The following is a 21,457-nucleotide window of genomic DNA, read 5'->3' as shown; positions in this document are numbered from 1 at the left end:
ACCGCAGTTTTAGAGCCACGTTTATGCAAAGGAACCACTTTGCCTAACACTCCCTAGGGACCATACCAGAGTTCAAACTTAAGTTAAATATCCAAGTAAGAGGGGTTGACAATTCCTTTGCACATTCACACAACACCCGAGCTGATATTCCATCTAAACCTACAGCAGTGTTTGCATTTAAATTTTGCAATATATTAAATACCTCTGATTTCTTAACTTCAATTCTCACATTAGTTATTGCTACAGGTACAGTGATATCCTCACTTGGGTGATAGACTTTTGAAAAGTGATCACTCAGTAACTTGACTATTACATCTGATTTTGTCACCTCAATACCATCAGCACCCACTAAAGTTATCCTTCCGAAGTCATTCTTCCTTTTACTTGCCACATAGCGGAAGAACTCTTTGGAATTACCCTTGTTCTCATTGGCTAACGTCTTCTCATAATCTGATTTAGCTTTTCTTACTATGCTGGTAACCTTCCTAGCTTGAGCCTTGTACTGCTCGTGGGTGTACTGATCGCATTTCGCCTTGTACATTCTCCACAACATTTTCTTTTTTTGCAAATCAAGCTTGATACTACTGCTCATCCATCTAACGCCTACCTTGTTTGTCTTCCTGACCACGGGGACACAATCTGATATTGCTAGGGAGGGTGCCTACTCTACAACTCGGTCTCCACCACTCACAATCCACCAACTGACCGCAACTACACCAATGCCATCTACCGCTGACCACTATCACTTCTTATATATATATATATATCCCTTCTTATATATCTTATATATATATCCCTTATAAGAAGGATATATATAAGATATAAGGTATATAAGATTATATACCTTATATATATATATATCCCTTATATCTTATATATATATACATCCCTTCTTAACAGAAAAATCCACAGATTTTGCAACCTCCCAAGTCAATACCACATGATCGCTTTCACCAATTGGAGGTAACGAGGACACCTTACTTATGCACTTATCCTCTGAGCCAATAACCAGGTCAAACACTCTCACACCACGTGTCCCATCAGTTATGTGCTGTTTCAAGTAATTATCTCGTAGAAGATGTATGAACTCCATTTCCTTTTTGCTATGTGATATTTCCTCCTTCCAATTGATATCACCATAATTAAAATCCCCCATAATAATCACTAAACCTGCACTCATTGCACTAATTTGTTGATGCATGAATTCAATATCTCCCCCTGGCCTATAGTAGCATCCAACTGTATATTTGGTTGCCACCTATTTCCCATTAACTATTTACCACCAGACCACCTCAAATGAACTGTCATTCACATGTCTATCATCTTGATATACTACTTTCTTTGGCTGCAACACATCAGCTATCATCAACAGTACTCCTTCCCCTGTTCTATCTTCTCTATCCTCCCTGAAAATACTGTACCCATCACATTCAATTCCACTGATCACATCTTCTGCTGACAGTCAAGTTTCACTAATGCCTACAACTTTTGGTGAGATTGCACTAATGCCAAAAATTCTTCTCTCTTATTTCAAATGCTTCTTGGGGATGATGAGAATCTCCACTTCCAACTGAGACCTGGAAACTGAGAACTCAACTTTAAAATTCTCTCAAAATAAAACAGAGAAAAAAAAAATCAAACAGCAAGCTACTGTAGTGATAGACAACAGTATGGTTTTACTGAATGGGAGGTCGTGTTTTAACATTTTACTCATATTTAATAACAATGTTATGGCTGAGTTGGATAAAAGGAATGGGTGAGTTATGATACTGTTGGATTTTTCCAAGGCATTTGATAGGATACTACATGAAAGGCTGTTGCATAAACTGGAGAATATGAGTTTCTGGAATATAAACTCTTGACTTTGACAAGTGGATAGTTGACAGACAGCTATCAAAAAGTGGTATATGGCTGTGTGAATCTGGAGATTTAAGGTGGTCACCTTAACTCTGTGAGTCATTGACATTAGGAAGGTTCTAACAGGAGATGTTCATTTTTTTGCTGATGATGCCATATGGCATATTACGTTGGTGGGATATTGCTATGAGAAACTGATGAGTCTACGAATCTTGGAATTATAGTGGATAGGAATTTGAAGTTTAGAGGTCACACAGCAAAAATTGCAAATACAACTCAGAGGATAATTGCAATGTTGAAACAAACCTTGATACATAAGAATAAGGAAGTCATTTTGTCTCTTTACAAGGCTTTGATAAGACTGCACCTAGACTACCATGCACAGATTTGGTCTCCTGGGTTTGGAAAAGATGAAGCATGGAAAGGGTGCAGAAAATAAGTTACAAAGATTATTTTGGAATTATGGAATGTGGACCACAGACTCTGGTTAACAGGAGAAAGAGGGGTGATATGATAGATCTATAAACTTTTAAATGAGTGTTACAGAATATTTAAAATTTTTTTTCACATTTGATGTTCGTGGATGCTGTATGGTCACTGCTGCACCTCACATGGTTTTAGCAATGATGTCTTCTGTTAGAATAAGTGGTAGGGTCGCAGATTCCCTTTCAACACAAAGTTTGTAGGACAATCACAAACATCCATGCCCACGGCAGAATTCGAACCCGTAGCCTCTTGGCTGGAGAGTGGACACGCTAACTACTCGGCCAACCAAGCCAGCAGATTTCATCAGACAATACAGGATATTATTATTATTTTTTTTTTTATTTGTCACCTCCAGGGAGTCCAAAGACTCATCGAGGGAGGGTGCCTACTCTACAACTTGGTCTCCATCACTCACAATCTACCAACTGACCATAACTATACCAACGCCATCAACTGCCGACCACTTCCACAGACAATCACAAACATTCATGCCCACAGCGGGATTCGAACCTGCAGCCTTTTTGCTGGAGAGCGGATACGCTAACCATTCGGCCAACCAGGCTGGCATATTGTCTGATGGAATTTTTTGTTATATGAAAAATGATGAGAGAACATGGTGGCACTATGGAGGTCAAGTTTGTGTGCAGTTAAGAAAGGGGAAAGAGCTGGATTTTTCTTTCATAGAGCAGTGTGTAAGTGGAACACCGTTTGCCTCTTGAAGTGGTGAGTACATCTAATGTGAATGAGTTTAAGAGAAGGTATGACAGCCAGTTTGGGTGATGTATAGCCTCGATGAGTCTTTGACTCATTGGAGGTCTCAGATAATAATATTAACAATAATAAAATTATTTATTTCACTGGGTGGATAGGATTACAATCATAACTTAGATCCAATAGGTGAGCCCATTAGATATTATCAGGATAACAGATAAAAACTGAAAGATAAATTTAGTTTTAAAAATCATTGGTGATATCTGATTTCTCTTTTTTGGCATTACTGGTTTTTATTAGGATTAGTGTTTGTTTGCTTGAATCTGTGTTTATAAGAGCTGTTATTACTTTCATTATACATACAGTAGAGAACAAATTAATCCGAACACTCACATTTTAAAGGAAAATTTTAATTCTGCAAGAAAATAAGTATAAAAATTAAACTCCAACTTTACCTAATAATTTATGTGATCCTCTGTTAAGTTCATCAATTCATTTAGGTATGGACTATATCAACATAGAATACATTTTTCTTATTTCTACATCTCAAAACCATATTTTTATAATGGACTGTATTAAATTATCTTTTACTTCACAATTTAATTTTCCAAGTCTCATTTTCACTATGGCCCACAAATTTTCTATTGCTATTGGGGTAATTCAAGAGAGTTACCTGACAACTGAAGCAATTGGATGTTGTGAATTTTGAGGAACACTTTCACTTTTTTGGAAGTGTGGCATGGAGTGAAATCTTGTTGGAAGATGAGTTCTTTGTCTTTCTGAATCTGTGGGACCACTCTTTTCTCCAATAAAAGGTCACTTTTATTGGAGAAAAAACTTTTCATTATACTGTCAACAGGCACAAGTGATCCTGGACTGTGATATGTAAAACAATCCCAGAACATCTTTTTAGTTGGGTGTTTAGGAGGGCATGAGAGGTCTTCTCACTGATTTGCAAACATAGGGTACTTACTCTCCTTGGACAAAGAAATGGCTCTCATTGGAGAATATGACTTTCTTCCACTTCTCAACAGTTCAATCTTTATACACTTTTGCCCACTGGAACCTCTTTTTCTGCACAGCCTTCTTCAAAAGTTGGTCTGTGGGCAGTCCTCCCTGCTTACAACAATCTTCGATGGACTGTCATGTCAGAAACATTAATCCCACTAGCTACCAAGTCTCTATTTAAGCCTACAGTAGACAATTTTGGATTCATTTTGCTTTTCCTAACTAGTAAACAATCTTGAGTAAGTGTGGTTTCCCTTTTTGGCCTCATTTTCCTTTTGTTAGGAGAAAAGGTAACTGTCCTCTTAAACCTCTTTAAAATTGCATTAACAGTATGCAAACCACCACCACACTCATTGGCAATATGTCTTTGAGTCATGGATGTGTGCTGAGAAAGAGTACATATTTTTGAACTCTTTCTAGGAGATGTATCCATTTTATAGCTACACAAAACGAATAAAACACTACAATTTACACTCTTAAAAATGCACAATACTATTAATAAACATTGTAGAGACAGTTAAAACATGCAGGACTCAACCAAAATAGTTAACCAAAACGAACATTAGTAAACTGAAACCAAAACCCAAATTACTGTGAAGTGAAACAAAAATCAAACCAGAACCAAAAACATGATGAAAATTTGGCTTGTTGAGATTAATTTGTTCACTACTGTAAAATGTATTCAACAGTTTGTTGCTCATATGTGATGAGCACTGGTGGGTAAGATGAGAAAATGCAAGTATGAATGTTAGCAAAGTTGCTGTTGGTTCAAGTAAAGTCATGAAAGCAAGCAAGGGTGCAGATAGTAAGAGTATAATCAAGAATGAAACCATGGAAAATGACAAGATATAAAAGGGTTGCTGGTATAAATGCATAAGAAGAGTGAGACAGTAAAGATTGTAAGTCTGTTGCCAGAGTATGAGAGAGGCTGAGAAGAACACCAATCTTATATTGAATACTTTAAACCTGAAAAGTCTGGACTTGCAGAACATGCCATCTTCACTAGACATAGAGTTCATTGGAGAAAGACAAGTTCTTGACAAAAGTCAGTTCCTCATGGAACGCCTTTATAAAGAAACATGTGAAACTCTACTTCATTACTCCTAACTTAAACAGATCCGACGGCTTATGTCTATCCCCTTTATGGGAGATAGTACTTTACAACTCAGCTAATCTTTCCTAATTTTTTATTGTATTGATTTTTTTTTTAAATTTTTTTTTAGGAAATTTATTGACCTTTTTAGTTATCTTACACCAGCTACTTCGGTGGCACTTTTTGGAATTGTCAGTTATTGATTAATTTGAGCTTAATATGTACTGAAGGCGAAAATTATACTATTAAATAATCTTTGTACGTGAGTTTTTTCTGTTATTAATTTTGTATCGACATGTCTACTCACGGTATACCTCTTTTAAAACTTATTGCCAAAATATGGGAAAGAGTATTCCTAGTTATCCTAAGTTACAGCCTAAGCTTTGTGCTTGTGTCAATATAGGACACTCTTTCTAACTAGAACTCTAGACTTTAGTCTGCTAGATTTCCAGGAATAGCCTTTCTGGTTTAAACTGGGATTTGTGAAGTAGCCTAGCTTTCTTCTACCTTATGAAGTGGTCTTTCTCTAAGGTATGTTAAGATATTCTGCTTTTTGGTTCTCCATTCTGGATATATTTTAATGTTCTTTTTTCTTGACCAAAGCAGTTCATCTTGTCTGTCTGCAATATTGAGTTCCAGACTGGCAGGGGGATGCTCTAGATACCTGCAAAAGGAAAGAGGGTCCAGGTGATCATATGTCTTAGGCAGGTAGATATTTTCTTCATTTCAGGAGGGAGCCTCATTTATCAGTTGTGCCTTTGATGTAGTGTAAAGATATAATGTATGTATAGTCTGGTTTTTTGGGGGGGGAGACGTGGTGTTCTTTTTAAGGAGTTTTTATTATTATATCTATTTTGTTGGACTAATGTGAATACAGTGCCAGCAAAGGTTGGTCGATTGGTAGACTCTCCACTACTAATGGCACATGCAAGTTAAGCAAGTCTGAGCATGGCTAGTAGTTGAAAGGGGCCCAATCATTCGATGTTGACTCTCTGTTGAGGAGTGGCCATTCTCATAGGGTTAACTTTGGCCTGTAAACTGACGTATGTCAGACCTCTGTACCTTCAAGGGCATGTGGGGATATGACAAAGACAAATGTGAATACAGCCTGTTGTTCCAGGTGCAGTGCTGGTCCTGAGGACCATATTTGCTCTACCCTGGAGGCTAAAGTTTTGAAAATTCCAAGTTTCTGGGCTGGATGGTGGTGTGATGGGATGAAAGTATAGATTTACAGTAAACTGAACATCTGAGGGACCTATCTGTCTGGCTTGTAACCAAAGTATTCAAGAGGCAACAGCCCCTTCTTTTTTCTCTTTCACAATGGAACTAATCTGGGATAAATATTATTAAGGAAATGTACAAGACAGTTTGCAGTGAACAGAATAAACTGCAGGCCACAAAGTAACAAGCATGGTTAAAAATGAAAAAGCATAATGTGAGAGTAGACCTGGCCAGGCAGTTAAAGCTAATATCCAATGGAATTTTTCTCTATGTGGCAAGCAAGAGGAAAAATAATTATAGCAGGTTGACAGTGGTAGATAGTTATGGTGGAAGAGTAACAAGAGCAAATGATATAGTGGAATTATTTAACAAACACTTCATCAGTGTACATCAATGGAGTGAATAACATATAGGAGGAGGCAAGGAATAGAAGAATTAAAGGTGAAAGAATCAGAGTGGATGGCATATCACCATATATTTTTAAAGAATGTGCAAAAGAATTAGCCATGCTCTTGATGTGATTATTTGATGAATGTCTTGCAGTGGGGAAGGTTCCTAAGGAGTGGAAAGAAGTTCGTTCGAAAACAGAAATTTCCAATTATAGACCAGTCTGTATTGAGTCTGCAATTGTGATGAAAGTGTTGAAAAAACTGGTTAGAAATAGAATACAGAATTGGGTTGATGAAAATAAGATGCTCTATGATGGTCAGCATGGGTTTGTGAAGGGCCGGTCTTGTTTACGTAATCTGCTTATATTTTATGATAAGGTAATGAATATGTTGGATAAGAGCAATTCATATATAGTGATTTTTTAGACTTTGCAAAAGCATTTGACAGATTGGTGTGCAGAAAACTACAGAAGATGGAATTAGATAGCAGACTGGTTAGATGATTGAAGATTGGCTTTCTGAAAGATACCAGCAAGTTGTGTAGGTGCATGGAGCAGTGTCTCAGAAAAGGAAGTGATCAGTGACATGCCTCAGGGTTCTGTTCATGCACCTCTACTGTTTAATTTACTTGTTAATGATATTTCATGTGGATTAACTGGAGATCTTCAAATGTTTGCTGATGATGCAAAGTTAGGTAAGAATTATCAGGAGTAGTGCTGATGTTAATTAATTCTCTACAGGAAGATCTGAACAGAATTTTAGCTTGGACAAATGAGTGGGGTTGCAGTTTTAATATTAATAAATGCAAGCTGTTACACTTTGGGATATAGAAATATAAGGCTACATACTGTATTGGGGAAGCTGTACTTCAGGAAGTTGATGAGTTTCAGGATCTTGGAGTGGTGGTAGACAGTGACTGAAATTCTGAGGACACAACTCAAGCGTTGCAAAAGGCTGCACATTGTATTGCTGCTATGATAAAAAGTACATTGACATGTAGGGAGATGGTGGTGGTGGTGGTGCCTTTATATAAGCTATTGGTAAGACCCCACATGAACTATTGTGTTCAGATTTGGTTACTGAGTTTTCACTGTGATGTGGAAACACTGGAGGATTCAAAGACGAATGACCAAAGTGATATCAGAACTCCTGAGTGTTGGTTATGAAGAGCATCTGAGGGAATGTGAGTTATAGAGGTTAGTGGATTAAGAGGAAAATAGGAGATATGATAGAGACCTTCAAGTTAGTTAAGGGATTCTATCAGATTAATACATAAGGAATTATAAAAAGAGTGGATGTTAAGATGGGAAGAACGAGGAGTCATCCCTGGAAGTTGTATAAAGATGATTAACTTTTTATTAACCATAATAAAATAATAGCCAAAATAAGTGTTAGTATCAACAGAACATGATAGTAATACTTGAATTTTATTTTGTAACATTGTATTGTGCAATGAATTGTATTGTGAAATATTCTCATAATTATACAAGTTGAATAGTATAATATGTATAATTTGTATACGTGATGTGAATAATAAAAACTGTTAAACTGTCAAAAAAAAAATAAACTTTCCTTTTTGAATGATGTAAAGTCTATTTCTGTTAATTTTCTCTTGAAGAAGACTTACAAACTCCATCCTCTCACGCTTCTTTTTTTACTTTTCCAATAACTCTTTCACATTCTCCCTCATACAACACTTCTTACCTCTCAGGTTATTGGTTCTAGCCAAAACAATCAATTCTTTCACCTTGTCTTTCTGCATTACTAATATTTTAATTTTCGCACTAGAGAAACAAGATTTTGTAGTGCTTTTGTGAAGTACCTCCCTTATCACAGAATTGTCGTAAAACTTATCTGCTTATACTCTTTCTTTCATTTATTCCTACAATTTTCTTTTTGATTTTGGACCTCTTGCTTTTTTCTGTTCTCAGTTTGACTAATCTCTTTCTGCTTCTGCAGGCTTTCAATCTCATTCTTTGTTCTGTATGATAAGAATGCTATTTAGGTTTTCTGCATTCTCCTGAACTGCTGTCATTGCAACATTCACCTTACCGCTACTTTTAATTTTTTAGGAAATGACAATGTAAACTAAATTATTAATTATAAAAACTTTAATTAATAACTACCTATATTTCGGCAAGATTACATTGTCATCATCAGGGATCACAAAACAGTGATATGTGCAAGCAGGCACTCACACTAAGCAAATGAGGCTGAAGAAAGGCAACTGAAGTCGGTCCTAGAGTTTTAAAAGGTGCCCCCTAGAAGGCTAAATCTGGGTTGTCTTGGCTATTGGGCTGATGATCTTTTACAGTTTATTCTATAGGGTGTCCAATGCATGGTCAAAAGTCTGGAGTGGCTGTATTGGCAGAACTGGATGTAGTTTGGATATCTTGATATTGGCTGTCCTGCCTGTTTGGCCATAGCAGGGCAGTTTGCAACTGCAAGGGACCTAGTATACTCCAGGTGGATCTAGGAGAAGTGGCTAGTCTTTGGTGGAGCAGCTAAGAGATGTTAATTCCTTATGTGGTTTGTGACTAGTTGTGAGGTCATATTTTCTTGGGATTTTTGCTAGTTTTTCGGATGTACTCTGGATATATGGAATGGTGATAGATTTAGAGGCTATGAAGAGGGGGGGGTTAACTGGTTTTAATATTTTTTGGCTTTTTTTGGGAATTGTAGCCATTGTCTAAGAAGGTGTTAAAGATATAGTTAAGTTCAGTGGTTAGGGCACTGTTATCTGAATTGATGAATTTTTCCCTGTTATATAGTTTTTATAATCCATATTGTTGAGGGGGGAGGGGTGACCGCTGGTGAATGTATCTACCTGTATGTGCAGGTCTTCCTGTAAACAGAGAAAGCCAGGGATCCATCAGGCTGGTATGTAACCAGAGTGTCTAGGAAAGGGAAACTGTTGTTGTTTTCCTTTTCCAAGGTAAATTGGATCCTGGAGTGTTGATTGTTTAAGTGTGTTGAGAAATTGTGGAGTGCATCCAGGCCATGCACCAAATGGCAAACATCCGCATAGCATAGCATAGCATAAACAGTGGGTTTATGTGGAGCAGAGTTTAAGGCTTTTTCTTCAAAGGTCTCCATAAAGAAGTTGGCCAGGGGTGGAGAACCCATGGCTGTCCCCTCTATCTGTTTGTAGAATTTTCCTTAACAAACAAAATAGTCTAAGTTCATGGTGAATTAAAATAGGGTGAGATATCAAGAAGAAATTTGGCTTGGATGAGACTGATGAATGAGGAGGAGACATCAAAACTGACGATTATGTCAGTATGTTGGAGTGAGAAGTTTATTATACTGGTTCTAAAGTGGGCTGAGTTTTTTGTGTGAAGGTGTGTTGCCAGTATATTGTGTGAGCACTTTGGCTAAGCGTTTCGCTAATTTGCAGGTGGAGGAATCAATGCCATCACATTCTTACCGGTTGGTTTAGAACCACAGTGGCTATCTTCAAGCTTATCTACAAGTATCTTACCACTCCTTTCAATCACCTTATTTATATTCTCTTTCACAATCATTTAAACCCGAAACTCCACTCACCTCCAATACTTTCAGTTTCATGGTTTTCAGTACTAACTTCCATTCATTCTCTCACTTCTGATAAGTCTCACATTTCTGGCTTGTAAAATATCTACAGCCCACTTTCTCTCCACTGCCACTCTCATACCACAATCCATTTTCTCTTCGGAACAAATACATAGCACACACACTACATTTCTCAAAATCCCCCATCAAATACCCTGCACAATGAAAACAGTGGTCTTGCTGACCACTGTTTTCATTTGCATCAGTGCCATGAATAATGCAGTTTATCTATTGTAAACAGTATAAACATATCAACAATAAATATTTAAATTATACATATTTGGTCATAAAATACTTAAAAATTAGACTTTTTGTGGTTATGAGACCATCGGTACTTTATTAATATAATCCTTGACAAAGCTAGACAGTCGCTAGCGAAACTAGTAGGCAGGATTATATTAATAAAGTACCGATGGTCTCATAACAATAAATATTGTTGATATATTTATACCGTTTACGATAAATAAACTTGCTGAAACATGCTGAACCACACAGTCACACACAAGAATACTACAACTGGTTATTATCAAAATATCATTAAATCAATATTAAAACAATGACTTAGCTGCGAGTTCATGATCAAGTAGTCCATCCAGCTACATGCCATTGGCATCTATAATAATAATAATAATAATAATAATAATAATAATAATACACCAATTATTCTTGAAGTATGGAAAATAACATAGAAGCTTGGTGACACATCCTAAAGAATCAAGGCTTAGATAAGAGACTAGAATTAAAAGTGGAATGGAGAAGAAATATTTCCATACCTATAAGAATTGTTTCAGTGATTCAGAGCAAAGTTTCAATTACAAAAAAAAAAAAAAAATAGAGCAGAAATAGATGAGAAGAAAATGGATGTGTGAATGTTATTAAATAGGAAAAGAACTGAACACCAGGTTGTGTTCTTTAGTGACAAAAGGACAAATAATATTTATAGTACAGTGGTGAGCAACAGATCAAGACTGTTTTGAAGAGTGGTTAGGAGTATCTATCTGATATACATAACAATTTGTGGGATCAATGGTGACAGGTACATGCCTTGACATCTCTATCTGCTAAAATTAGTGATGTTAGAAAAGAGAAGCTCATTGGATTTGTGAATATTAAAATCTCTGCAGAAGATAATTTCACCATTAGTAAAGTCAGGATGGAGAAAATCAAGAGCCTTAATCAGTGAATTGGGTGAACAACAGAAAGGCTTCAGAAGAGGAATGGAAACTATTAATGCTATCCTGAAACTAAAAATACTAATAGAAAGATCACTTGAAAGAAATAGGAACATTTACATATGCTTCATAGACTTTCAGAAGGCCTTTGACTGGGCAAAACATAATAAAATGCTATTTAATATCTATAGTGAGACGGTGATGAAAAAGATTGAAAAACAAAAAAAATATTAGATAAATTAGACATAGAAGATCATGTACTTAAGATTATAAAAATGATTTAAGCCAAACAGAAAATGCAGCTGTTTAACTCTGAGGCTTCTGTAGTGAAAATAAAAAGAGGAGTTAGACAAGGTTGTATCCTTTCACCAAATCCATTTAATATCTATAGTGAGACAGTGATGAAAAAGACTGAAAAACAAAAAATAGGAATTAGTATCAATGGTATTAAATACAACAATCTTAGATATGCTGATGATACCATTCTAATAGCAGAAAACAGAAACAAATTAATCAAATTAGTGCAGCTACTAATTGAAGAAGGTAAAGAGTTTGGATTAGATATAAATGCAAAAAAGACCAAATTTATGAAAATCTCAGAAGGAAACAAATCCGAGTCAGAAATATTCATAAACAATATGAAAATTAAAATAAATACACAAAATTAATGACGGAAAATTAGCCAGCAAAGGTTGGCCGATTGGTAGAGCCTCTGCTACTAATGGTCAGTTAAGTAAGTTTGAGTGCGGTTAGTAATTGGAAGGGGACCAATCGTTCGATGCTGTTGGCACACTCTCCCTCGATGAGTTTTTGGACTCCCTGGAGGTGTCAAATAATAATAATAATAATAATAATAATAATAATTACGTAAAAAGATTTTTTTAATAATATAATTTTCACCTGTGTGTCCCCTTCAGTAAATGTTAAGCTCAAATTAAACAATAATTGACAATTCCAAAAAGCGCCACCTAAGTAACTAGTGTAAGATAACTAAAAAGGTCGATAAAATTTCCTAACAAAAAAAAAAAATATATATATATATATATTTATATATATATATATATATTTATATATATACACACACAAGGTGGTATCAAAAAGTTTCGAGACCAGGTTTGTAACACACCAACAGATGGCAGCACAAGGTTGCACGCACAGTCACAGGGAGCACCTACCTTCATAAGTCAGTATAACAAAAGACATCGTCCTGTGTACATCAGGAGCTGTGCAACTGATGCTATTCTGACTACCTGCGTTACCATATCTGTGATTTCATCATGGACAGCAAGTTAGAACAAAGAGCAAACGTGAAATTCGAGGATCATTACCGGTGATGAAACTTGGGTGCATGGGTATGACCCTGAGATGAAGTAAGTCTTCACAGTGGAAGAGCCCATCATCCCCACAACCAAAAAAGGCGAGGCAGGTCTGCAGCTTGACTAAGTGCACGCTCATCGTCTTTTTCAACATTCACGGCATTGTGCACTGAGAATTCGTCCTCAGGCCAGACCATCAATAGCGAGTTCTACTGTCAAGTTTTAAGGCATATGAGGGAGGACATTCGGCAAAAGCGACCAGATGTGTGGCACGCGTAAAACTGGATGCACTACGACGACAATTCACCCTGTCACCAAGCGCTCCTCACATATGAGTTTCTCGCCAGAAACAACATGATCTCACTTCCGCACCCACCCTACTTGCCATATTTGGCTCCTGCAGACTTCGCCCTCTTCCCAAAGAGGAAGATCCAGCTCAAAGGTCATCATTTTTTGACACCGTTGCGTAGATCCAGCATGAATCGCAGAAGGTGCTTGACATGCTTCAAAAAGAAGACTTCCAGGACACATCATTCCAGAAGTGGTAAGAACGCTGGGAGCGCTGTATTGATATGCAAGGGGACTATTTTGAAGGTGATAGTGTGCAAACATAGATAAATAAAGTAATTTCTCGTAAACAGAGACAGTCTCGAAACTTTTTGATACCACCTCGTATACAATAAAAAGTTAGGAAAGATTAGCTGATTTGTAAAGTACTATCTACCATAAAGGGGAGATAGTACTTTACAAATCAGCTAATCTTTCCTAACTTTTTATTGTATGTATAGTTTTGTTTTATTGTTTTTTAAGGAAATTTTATTAACCTTTTTAGTAATCTTACACTAGCTACTTAGGTGGTGCTTTTTGGAATTGTCACTTATTGTTTAATTTGAGCTTAACATGTACTGAAGATGCCTGTGACACAAAGGCGAAAATTATACTATTAAAAAAATATTTTTTACGTGAGATATTTCGTCATTAATTTTGTATTTATATGTCTACTCACAGTATTCCCTTACTAAGAATATGAAAATTGAACATACAATCATCATCATCATCAAATTCCTGCCATGTACCCTCAAAGGGTGTAGAGGATATGACAGTACTACATGAAAAAATTACATCATTACTAACTTCCTATCTACAATTTTCCTCCAAATCAGTCTGTTACTTGTCAAGACTCCAACATTATCAGATGTCAAGACTATAACATTATCAGATCTTATATTTCTATCGTCTAAGGCACTTTGTACCGTATCAATCCACCTATATCTTGGTCTGCCTTTGGGTCGTTTTCCTGCCAACTTGGCAGAGAACATTTGTTTTGCTAATCTTTCCTCTCCCATTCTATTTAAGTGACCATACCACCTGAGATTAGCTCTGCTAATGCATTCCTAGATGCTGACAATGTCAAGTTCTTTCCTAATATCCTTATTTTTAATATGATATTGCCATTGATGCCATCTGTTCACGCCCCTAATCTTTCTCAGGACTCTCATATCTGAGGTCTCTAGTCTTTGGTCAAGTGTTTTACTTCTGACCCAGCTCTCAGATCCATAAGTTAAAACTGGTTTGAACACTGTCTTGTATACAGCTAATTTAGTGTTCCGACTAATTTCTCTCTTATTCCATATGAATTTATTCAATTGACTTCCCACCATACCAGCTTTGCTGATTCTGTTGTCTATTTCTATATTTAATTTACCATCTTCAGTAAAAATCGTGCCTAAGTAGCTGAAATGTTTTACTTGTTCCACAGGTTCTCCATTCACAACACAGTTGACATTTTCAGTGATTCTGCCTATTTTCATTGTCTTTGTCTTTTTATTGCTGACCTTCATACCATATCTATTACAACAGCTATTCAATTTAGTCAGAGAATCTGGCAGACTTGTAGTGGATTTATTTAGAAGTATAATATCATCTGCATAAAGCAAAGAGCTGACATTAACATCTCCAATTTTGATATCATGTTTAATACCACTTTCCTTCATAATGTGATCCATATAGATAATGAATAACAGAGGAGATAATGTACATCCTTGTCTCACACCAGATTTAACATTAAACCATCTTCCTGTACTTCCTTCAATTCTAACTGCTGACTTACAACTCAAATAAAGACTAAGTATTGCTTGATATAATGCCCCATTGACACCATATAACTGCAGCGTATTGAATAGCTTCTCTCTTGGCACCTTGTCATATGCCTTCTACAAATCAACAAAACTTAAATACAGATCTTTGTTATATTCCCATGCTTTCTTGACTATTTGTCATAAAGTGAAGATCTGATCCTGACAGCCTCTATTTGGCCTGAATCCAGTTTGTTCTTCACCCAGCTTTTCTTCAACAATTCTTCTCAACCGTTTCTCAAGTATACTTGCATAGATCTTGCCAGGAACACTCAGTAGGGAAATACCTCTGTAATTCTCACATTCAGTTTCATTTCCCTTTTTATATATGGGTACTATGAGAGCTCTACTCCAATCGTCGGGAATTCGTCCCTCTGTCCAGGCTTTCTGAACTATGCAGTGCAGCCACTGTAAGACTTTTATACCACCATACTTCAGCATTTCTGGTCGAATATCATCTACTCCTTTCCACGTTTCAAGACTTTGATGGCTTTTTCTACTTCAAGTATGGATATGTATTCCTGACTGCATGCCTGGTCAGTGTTTTTTATCACTGTGCTGTCATCACTGCTTGTTTCATTTAGCAGTTTATCAAAGTAATTGCTCCATACTTCAAAGATATCTTTTTCTCCTGTTTTCATGTCACCTTTATCATCTCTAACTCCTTTTACAGCACTCTTTCCTCCATTCCTAAGCTTCTTCAACAACCTCCAGAATATTTTGCCACCTTCTTGATATTTATTTTCTATATTCTTGCCAAAGTCCTCCCATGACTTTTGTTTAGCTAGTTTTACACACTTTTTTAAATAACGAAACCTGTTGTGCGATCATAATTAAAACAAACACACGTATAAACCACAGTGAAAATTATTTAATTGTAAATATTTCATCCTAAGTATCTTAGGACATCATCAGTACAGTATTTAAACAAAAATTAGGAATAACATACAGTTAGGGCGCATGATTACAATAGAATCTCATGAAAACGTGCATAACGTGCTAAAGTAGTAAAAAAAAAAAAAAAAAAAAAAAAAAAAAAAAAAAAAAAAAAACCTTAATAATTTAACACAGTTTTGTATGATAATTTCCCATACTTTAGGAATAGTAAGAACGTTGTTGCCTTCTTAAACCGCAGAAATCTGACCTCTCTCAACACGGAATTCAAAATCCAAACCATAGGATCCATTGGGAAAAGGCTAAACTTTTACATAGATCTTTATTTAAACATGAACGTTTATACATAGAAAGTTCTGAAGCCCTACTACACAGACCAAACCTAAACCGCAACGATGTTCTTACTATTCCTAAAGTATGGGAAATTATCATACAAACTGTATTAAATAATTAACGTTTTTTTTTTTTTTGTACTACTTTAGCACGTTATGCACGTTTTCATGAGATTCTATTGTAATCATGTGCCCTAACTGTATGTAATTCCTAATTTTTGTTTAAATACTGTACTGATGATGTCCTAAGATACTTAGGATGAAATATTTACAATTAAATAATTTTCACTGTGGTTTATACGTGTGTTTGTTTTAATTAGTTTTACACACTGTTTAGCTTTCTTACATTTGTCTCTGTATTCTGTAAGAGTAAAAGCTGACTTATTTGCCAGGAACTTTTGATATGCTTTCTTCTTTTCCTTCACTGGCTCTTTAACTTCCTGTGTCCACCATGGAGTTCTGATTTTTCTTTCCTTAGAGACAACTTCACCACTGAGCTTAACCACATACACAGCACTTTCCTCTCCAATGGCTACAGCGATCACAGTATCAAAAAAAATAATCAACTCCTCCCCCATTCCCCGTCCTTCTCGTCAACAAGATTTTAAAAATGCCATCACCATACCCTACATCCGTGGCACATCCGAAAAAATAGCCAAGATACTAAAACAGTATAACCTACACACAGCATATAAGCCCCACCGCAAACTTGCTACCCTTATCCGTTCTACGAAAGATCAGCTCCTTCCTCTCTCTCTGCTTGGAGTTTACAAAGTACCCTGTTCCTGTAAGCTGGTGTACTTTGGACAGACAGGCAGATCAGCATCCATCCGTCTAGAGGAACACAAGTCTTACATCTTCAAACACAACTATGGCCATTCAGGCTTGGCTGACCATGTTTTGGACACCACCCACAGGGTATCATGGAAGAAAACCACCATGCTCCACCACAGCATATTCAAGAAAGAGAGACTTTTCTTAGAAGCAGCAGCAGCTCTCAAAAACAAACCAAATCTCAATAAATACGGTTGCATTAAGCTTCCGAAGATTTGGGAAACACTCATCACCAGAGTTCCCACCTTACATTCCAGGCCACCTACTACTGCCCTTAGAGGGCGCTCTACCTAGATAGGACTTTAGTGTCACCCACATGGTTGGGCTTAGTATTGTTTGTTATTTGTGTATATGTTACATTAATTGTTTTTGTAATCCCCGTAGATGTCCTAGTGACTAGGACGAAATATAGGAAGTATTAAATTCTATTTTAATTCTTTTTGAGTGTTGTAAAAAATCCATTAAGCCTCCAACATGATGTCCTCACAGCACTTAAGCCTCTACACACGTAATATGAAATTCAATTTTATCCTGCTCAAGACTAAATAGTGATCACTTCCAATTTCAAATCCTCTGTACACTCTGGTGTCCTGCACCAGGGAGAAAACATCACTATCAACAATAACATAGTCAATGAGACTTTTCTTATTCCTAGCCTCTTCTCTCCATGTGAATTTGTGCACATTTTTATGTTGGAACATGGTGTTAGTAATAACCAGTCCATGTCCTGAGCAGAAATCCAACAGATATTTGCCATTATTATTAGCTTTTCACTTTTCTCCAAATTTTCCCAAAATATTTTTGTATGTCTCACAATCATTTCCTACTCTGCTATTTAGATCCCCAACAAGGATCAACTATTCCTTTTTCATTGTGTCAGTTGCTTTTTCTAGAGCGTTAAAAAATTCCTCCACTTCTACCTTAGTAGAACCTTCTGTGGGACCATAGGCTCAAATAAGTCTCATTGTCCAGTTCCCCATTCTCATATTTGCCCACATTACTCTACTTGAGACTGACTGCCATTCAAGAAGATTAGCCTCGTATTTTGTGTTGAATACTATGGCTACTCCTTCTTTTCCTTGATTGTCATTGCCTGAATATAACATTTTGTATTTATTGCTCAGAAAGATCTCACCAGTTTTGGTCTTTTTTGTTTCAGTCACCCCTATTATGTCGATCTGCTACTTATCTAATTCCTCAGCTAGCTCCGTTTCTTTGCCATTCAGGCTTCTTATGTTGATAGTACCGATCTTTAACTCTGGTGATGTTGAGTTGGGGTTTGTTTTCAGATTTGTTCCAGTAGCTGACTTTTCGCTGTTCGCCCTGGATCCCTGGCGAAAACAATGGGGGCTTTGTTTAACCGGGCGACGACCCAGCCGGCATGAAATTTTGTCATGTTGTACCATCATTTTTTATTTTGGTTTAACCAATAAGAATACAATTTGGTCGGCTAAATCCCAAATTGCCAGCCCATCCTTGTTCGTTCAGTATCAAAGTAGATATCCAATCCTCACCTTCTCGTGGTGCACCCTGTTGGGTATCTACTTTGATACTGAATGAACAAGGATGGGCTGGCAATTCGGTTCTCTGCATTCCTTTCAAGGCTATGTGGAGGTCTCCTCTCAGTTATACAGCTTTGACCCTTAAGCACCCCTAACAGAATACAAATATTTAGGCACCTACTTTACTGCAGATGGAAAGCAAGATAAAGAAATAAAAATAAGAACAGACATAGCTAAAGATGTCTTGTGGAAAAATAAAGATCTGCTCAGGAGTTCTGTGGATATCAAGACAAATAAAAATATGCTAAAAACATTGTGAAAAAAAATTTTAAATATTCTGTAACACTCATTTAAAAGTTTATAGATCTATCATTTTCAGAGCTCTCCTATAGCACCACATTGAAAATGTGGTGCTATAGGAGAGCTCTGAAAATCTTATGGACAGAACATGTGACAGATACAGATGTCCTACAGAGATTGAGAATACAGAGATCTTTATTACAGGAAATGATCCAAAGAAAGATGAGATTGGCAGGACATGTACTGAGAGGTTCAGCAGGACAAAGAATACTAACAGTTTTAGAAGGAAAAATTATTAGAAAAGGATCAAGAAACAAAAAACAAAGGACATGGCTTGAAGATATAAGATCATGGACAGGATCACATGGCTATGCAGAAACAAAAAAGGAAAGCCACCAACAGAGAGAGAGAGAACTGGAAGGATATAATGCTGCACCCTCTCACTGAGGAAGCTACATGAAGAAGAAGAAAGTCAGGTTGGAGAAAATCAAGACTGAAAAAAAAAAAAAAAAAAAGAATACTAGTGTTTGGGCTTATATGTTGATTATCATACATGATATTGTTTCAGGATATTAACAACAAAGATTAAATAATGACTAAATATTTACTTATAATTTCCAGTATTTCACCAGTCAAACTGACTTTTTCAGGGATTAATACACTTGTATCAACAAGTGTATTAATCCCTGAATAATCAGTAAATGAAAAAGAAAAGGAGAAATACAGGGAAGCCTATAGTCCTAAAACTATGGCTTTGGCTGGTATTCTTGCTGTTGGACTGACTGACTGCAGATAAGTTTCTCATATGAGAAGTTTGATGAGTCCATATTTATTTAGATTGGGATAGTTCATGAGGGCTGAAGCAGATTTGAGAAAACCTTCTAAATTTAAATTTCCTTTGGTGAATAAGGTGACAAGCATCCAAGCATGGAAGAAACAGATGTAGGCTTGATGTTCTGATGTTTGGCCATAGTATGAATGTTTGCAGCTGCAGGGTACCTGATAGACCTCAGGTAAATCCAGAGATCCTGCAGCTACACTTTCTCACTTTATCTCCTGTAGGAGATAAAGTGAGAAAAAAAAAGGCACACTTGTATTTGATATATGATTTTTCAACACAAAAAATGTTCTGTAATCAATTTTCTGTGTTTAATAGTGCATGGAACATTCTAGGAAGGGTAGAAATGTCTTGCTAGAGATTAGTTGCCTGCTGACAGTGATGACAAAAAATATACAAACTCCAAACTTTAACCCAAGTTGAAGCAGTGAAGTTGTCAATACTTAGCACTAATGAATGAATGAATTATACTCCAAAAGAAGCATTATTCTATGCATTTTAACTGTGCATATAGCAGCGCTACCATTCTTCATTAAGCTTATCAGAAGACAACACGCAAAGTGCCTCCTGAATGACAATACTGGACAAACCATTTATATTGAATAAAAACTGAAATTGTGCATAATAAAAATACATTCTATTAAAAAAAAAAAAACGTTTTACAGAATATATTACAAAGTGAATCACAAGGAGGAAGATTTTTTTTTTTTTTATGGGAAGAAAACATTTACTTCGAATTTTCACCAATAGAGGGCACGGCACTATACCACATGCATCATTTGCAAATATGTGCAAATGAGAGTTCTACAAAATGCAGGGTGGACTGCTGACAGCTTGTAATCAATGTATGCAAATTCCCAGTCATTGGGGATGAACAGAATTGTTTTTGTGAAAAGAAAAATTTGTTGCTGTGGTGCTTACTTTGGTGGATAAGATATTGTTAGTGAAGTTGTCTTACATAAGTGAGGAATCGATAGCAGAAGTTTTACAAAAGTTTCGAACGTAGAAAAGAATGAAGAAAGGTCAAGGTCCTATCACTCCTGCAATAATATAGTCTCTAATACAACTTTCGAGAAAACTGGAAATTTGTCAGATCGCCTTCGAACATGCAGACCAGTGTTATCCAAAGCCCGTACCAGCATTGTGGTATCGCAAATGAATATCCTAGTGGCACAACCAACAAGCAGTGTAAGCAGTGCATGGGAAGATGCAAGAATCAGAGCATAGCAAAAATGTCACTATTCCACATCCTTCATGGTGCGTAATCATCACACCACAAAAGCAAGCATCACAGCAACGAATTTTTCTTTTCACAAAAACAATTCTGTTCATCTCATCCCCAATGACTAGGAAATTGCACACATTCTTTACAAGCTCTCAGCAGTATACCCTGCGTTTTATAGAACTTTCATTTGCACATATTTGCAAATAATGCATGTGGTACAGCACCCTTTATCGGTGAAAATTTGAAGTAACGTTTTTCTCCCAGCCAAAAAAATCTCCCTCCTTGAGATTCACTTTCATGCAAACCACACTCTAATATACCAATTTTTCTAATTTTTATGAATTATTGAAATATCTAGGAACTTATGGGACACCCTGTATATTGTTAATTTTAATAATTAAACATTCTGAATAAAATTTTTTGAGTATTTCATATGGACATGAAGTTGAAGGCAGATAATAGAGTAAAAGAAATGAAATGACTTTTGATGTATATAAACAAATACAATATGGAAATTGTAACTTAAAAATTAAATACGATACTACTGCCTATT

The 21,457-nt window shown here is 36.3% G+C and overlaps 1 protein-coding gene across 1 annotated transcript in view; it reads right to left on the bottom strand.

The window, feature by feature from the left end:
* Positions 1-21,457, bottom strand: part of LOC150101845 (3'-5' RNA helicase YTHDC2-like) — a 503,757-nt gene that overhangs the window by 256,271 nt on the left and 226,029 nt on the right. The window lies entirely within an intron of this gene.

Source organism: Typopeltis vanoorti, chromosome 11 (assembly GCF_054136105.1).
Source record: "Typopeltis vanoorti isolate ZY-2024b chromosome 11, IOZ_Tvanoo_1.0, whole genome shotgun sequence".
Classification (NCBI taxonomy): Eukaryota; Metazoa; Arthropoda; class Arachnida; order Uropygi; family Thelyphonidae; genus Typopeltis; species Typopeltis vanoorti.
This window is presented reverse-complemented; position numbering and strand designations above follow the sequence as displayed.